Genomic DNA, 5,118 nt, shown 5'->3' with positions numbered 1-5,118 from the left:
ACTATGATGGATGATGCAGAGATCCACTTCTGGGGCCCACTTGGTGTGTGCTGGGCTGAGACTTAATCAATTCATGTGCAGAGGCCATTTGGGGAGTTGAACGCCAGTTTTTATGCCAGTTTGGGCGTTCAACTCCAGCTTTTGATCCTTTTCTGGCGCTGGACGCCAGAATTGGGCGGAGAACTGGCGTTGAACGCCAGTTTACGTCATCTATCCTTGTGCAAAATATGGACTATTATATATTGCTGGAAAGCCCTGGATGTCTACTTTCCAACTCAATTGGAAGAATGCCATTTCGAGTTCTGCAGCTCCAGAAAATCCACTTTGAGTGCAGGGAGGTCAGAATCCAACAGCATCAGCAGTCCTTTTTCAGCCTAAATCAGATTTTTGCTCAGCTCCTTCAATTTCAGCCAAAAAAATACCTGAAAGTACAGAAAAACACACAACTCCTAGTAAAGTCCAGAAATATGAATTTTTTCTAAAAACTAATAAAAATATACTAAAAACTAACTAAAACATACTCAAAACTATATGAAATTATCCCCAAAAAGCGTATAAAATATCCGCTCATCAACAGCCAGCCAGACTTCAACAGATCATCATGAAACTCTAGGATTCCTTCTTAAAAATTCTGAAGTCATAGAATAATTTATTTTTTTTTTATTTTTCGAAAATAAAAATAATAAAAACAAAAAGCTTAAAATTAAAATAAAATTACCTAATCTGATCAACAAGATGAACCGTCAGTTGTCCAAACTCAAACAATCCCCGGCAACGACACCAAAAACTTGGTGCACGAAATTGTGATCTCTAACACGGCGCCAAAAACTTGGTAGGCACGATTGTAATCTGAACTCTTTTTCACAACTCCGCACAACTAACCAGCAAGTGCACTGGGTCGTCCAAGTAATAAACCTTACGTGAGTAAGGGTCGATCCCACAGAGATTGTCGGCTTGAAGTAAGCTATGGTCATCTTGTAAATCTCAATCAGATAGATTTAAATGGTTATGAGGTTTTGGGAATTAAAACATAAATAAAATATAAAATAAGATAGAAATACTTATGTAATTCATTGGTGGGATATCAGATAAGCGTATGAAGATGCTTTGTTCCTTCTGAACCTCTGCTTTCCTACTGTCTTCATTCAATCATTCGTACTCCTTTCCATGGCAAGCTGTATGTTGGGGGATCACCGTTGTCAATGGCTACCGTCTGTCCTCTCAGTGAAAATGGTCCAAATGTACTGCACCGCACGGCTAATCATCTGTTGGTTCTCACTCATGTTGGAATAAGATCCATTGATCCTTTTGCGTCTGTCACTACGCCCAACACTCGCGAGTTTGAAGCTCGTCACAGTCATCCCTTCCCAGATCCTACTCGGAATACCACAAACAAGGTTTAGACTTTTCGGATCTCAGGAATGGCCACCAATAATTCTAGCCTATACCACGAAAACTCTGATCATGAACCAAAGGGCTAAGAGATATGCATTCAAGCTTGTTTTCATGTAGAACGGAAGTGTTTGTCAGGCACGCGCTCATAAGTGAGAATGGTGATGAGTGTCACTTGATCATCATATTCATCATGTTCTTGTGTGCGAATGAATATCTTAGAATAAGAATAAGCTTGAATTGAATAGAAAAACAATAGTACTTTGCATTAACTCATGAGGAACAGCAGAGCTCCACACCTCAATCTATGGGGTGTAGAAACTCCACCGTTGAAAATACGTAAGTGATAATGGTCCAGGCATGGCCGAATGGCCAGCCCCCAAAACGTGTACAATATGATCTATGATAGCATAAAACTGATCAAAGATATAAAATAAATCACTAAAAGTAGTTTTTATACTAAACTAGTAGCTAGGGTTACAGAAAATAAGTAACTAAGTGCAGATAGTGCAGAAATCCACTTCTGGGGCCCACTTGGTGTGTGCTTGGGCTGAGCATTGAAGCTTTCACGTGTAGAGACTCTTCTTGGAGTTAAACATCAGCTTTGGTGCCAGTTTGGGCGTTTAACTCCAGCTTTTATGCCAGTTCTGGCGTTTAACGCAAGAATAGGGTAGAAAGTTGGCGTTCAAACGCCAGTTTGCGTTATCAAAAATTGGAAAAAGTATGGACTATTATATATTGCTGGAAAGCCCAGAATGTATACTTTCCAATGAAATTGAGAGCACACCAATTTGGTTTCTGTAGCTCCAGAAAATCTATTTCGAGTGCAGGGAGGTCAGAATCCAATAGCATTGATGAGCGGATAATTTATACGCTTTTTGGCATTGTTTTTAGTATGTTTTTAGTAGAATCTAGTTACTTTTTGGGATGTTTTTATTAGTTTTTAATTAAAAATCACATTTCTGGACTTTACTATGAGTTTGTGTGTTTTTCTGTGATTTTAGGTATTTTCTGGCTGAAATTGAGGGAGCTGAGCAAAAATCTGATTCAGGCTAAAAAAGGACTGCTGATGCTGTTGGATTCTGACCTTCTTGCACTCAAAGTGGATTTTCTAGAGCTACATAACTTCAAATGGCGCGCTCTCAATTGCGTTGAAAAGTAGACATTCAGGGCTTTCCAGAAATATATAATAGTCCATACTTTGCTCAAGGATAAATGACATAAACTGGCGTTCAACACTAGTTCCATGTTGCAGTCTGGCGTCCAGCGCCAGAAACACGTTACAAGTTGGAGTTCAACGCCAGAAATAGGTTACAGCCTGGCGTTGAATGCCCAAAACAGCCCAGGCATGTGAGAAGCTTTAGTCTCAGCCCCAGCACACACCAAGTGGGCCCCAGAAGTGGATTTCTGCACTATCTATCATGGTTTACTCATTTTCTGTAAACCTAGGTTACTAGTCTAGTATTTAAACAACTTTTAGAGACTTGTCTTGTACCGGATGACATTTTTAGATCTGAACTTTGTACTCTTTGACGGCATGAGTCTCTAAACTCCATTGTTGGGGGTGAGGAGCTCTGCAGCGTCTTGATGAATTAATGCAATTATCTCTGTTTTCCATTCAAACACGCTTGTTCCTATCTAAGATGTTCATTCGCGCTTCACTATGAAGAAGGTGATGATCCGTGGTGAATCTTGTTGCTTAGATTAGGAAATTTTTGTCTTTTGGGTCAAAGTCTTTTATTTTCTTTTCAAAAATTTTTCAAAAAAAAATATTATTTTTCTTGTTTGATCTTTAATTTTTCTTGTTCTGTTTCTTTTCTTGTTTTTCTTGTGCCTTTTCAAAACATTAATTTTCAAAAAAATTTTTGTTCTTAGTTATAATAAAAAAAAATTTACTCCTTCAAAACAATTGTTATATCCATAACTCAGTTGGCTAGAGCGTTGGTCTATGTTCTTGGTAATTGGGTATTTTCTTTTCAAAATCTTCTTTTTTAAAAAATAATTTTTTCTAGTAAATCTTGTACCAAACTTTAAGTTTGGTGTTTTCTTGTTGATTTTTCTTTGCTTTTCGAAAATTTTAGCTTGGTTTTCTAAAAATTTTAAGTTTGGTGTTCCTTCTTCATGTTCTTGTTGTTCTTGTGAGTCTTCAAGGCGTTCTTGAGTTTTCCTTGTGTCTTGATCTTAAAATTTTTAAGTTTGGTGTTCCTTGGTGTTTTCCCTCCAAAATTTTCGAAAACAAGGAGCATTAGATCCAAAAATTTTAGATCTTGTGTTATTTTATTGTTTTTCTCTTTCCTCATTAAATTCAAAAATATCTTTTCCCTCTATTTTAAAGCAATTTTTCGAAAATCCATTTTAAAATTCAGATTTTTTATTTCAAAATTTAAAACCCTTTTAAAAAAAATCATATCTTTTTCAAAACTTCCTAACCACTTTCTCTCTCCTCATTTTTTCGAAAATCTTCACCCATTTTTATTTATTTTATTTTAATTTATTTTATTTTCGAAATAAATAAATAATTAAATAAATAAAAATATTTCTTCCCTATTTTACATCATCTTCCTTTCTCCATCATGGATCTAAGTGGAAATGAACAGTCCAGGAGGACTCTGGGGTCATATGCTAACCCCTCTACTGCTTCATATGGGAGTAGTATCTGCATACCCTCCATTGGAGTCAGTAGCTTTGAGTTGAAACCTCAGCTCATTATCATGGTGCAACAAAGCTGCCAGTATTTCGGTCTTCAACAGGAAGAACCTACAGAGTTTCTGGATGATGACACAGCTAAGGCTGGACATCCAAGGCTTTAAACAAGGAGATAATGAATCTCTTTATGATGCCTGGGAGAGATATAGAGAGATGCTAAGAAAATGCCCCTCTGAAATATTTTCAGAGTGGGTTCAGTTAGACATCTTCTATTATTGGCTTACAGAAAGAGCTCAGATCTCTCTAGATTACTCAGCTGGTGGATCTATCCACATGAGAAAGACAATTGAAGAAGCTCAAGAGCTCATTGATACAGTTGCCAGAAATCAGCATCTGTACCTAAGCAGTGACCCTTCCATGAAAGAAGAGGTTAAAACAGTAACTGCTGAACTCAGTCTTGTAGAACAAGATGCTGAATTCAATCAGCAATTGGACTTTCTAACACAACAATTAGCCGAATTCAAAGATAGACTACAAGAGACAAGGATGGCTAATATAAATATGGAAGAACAATTGAAGCAAACAAAACAGCAGCTGTCAAAACAAATAACAAAAGGATGCCAAGCAGTTCAATTAAGAAGTGGGAAAGCACTAAATACCCCACTTCAAGGCAGCAGGAAACCAAGAAATGAGCAAACCACCCAAAATCCACCTAAGGACAGTAAGAGCCCAGAAAAAAATAATTCTGGCATTAAAATGCCAGAAATTGGGTGGAAGGCTGGCGCTGAACGCCCAGACCATGCTCAGGACTGGCGTTCAACGCCATGCTCAGGCAACGCCAGAAACAAGCAAGGAACTGGCGCTGAACGCCCAAAGGAAGCACAGTTCTTGCGTTCAGACGCCAGGAACAGATGGAACAGATGCGTCTAACGTCACTCCAGCTTCTAACTCTGGCACTCAAATGCCAGAGAGGGATCAGACACACACAAGTGCTGATGACAACCCCTCGAAAAAGGCTTCTTCAACCACTTCTGTAGGAAATAAACTTACAGCAACTAAGGTTGAGGAATATAAAGCCAA

This window comes from Arachis ipaensis, chromosome B06 (assembly GCF_000816755.2).
Source record: "Arachis ipaensis cultivar K30076 chromosome B06, Araip1.1, whole genome shotgun sequence".
Lineage (NCBI taxonomy): Eukaryota > Viridiplantae > Streptophyta > Magnoliopsida > Fabales > Fabaceae > Arachis > Arachis ipaensis.
This window is presented reverse-complemented; position numbering follows the sequence as displayed.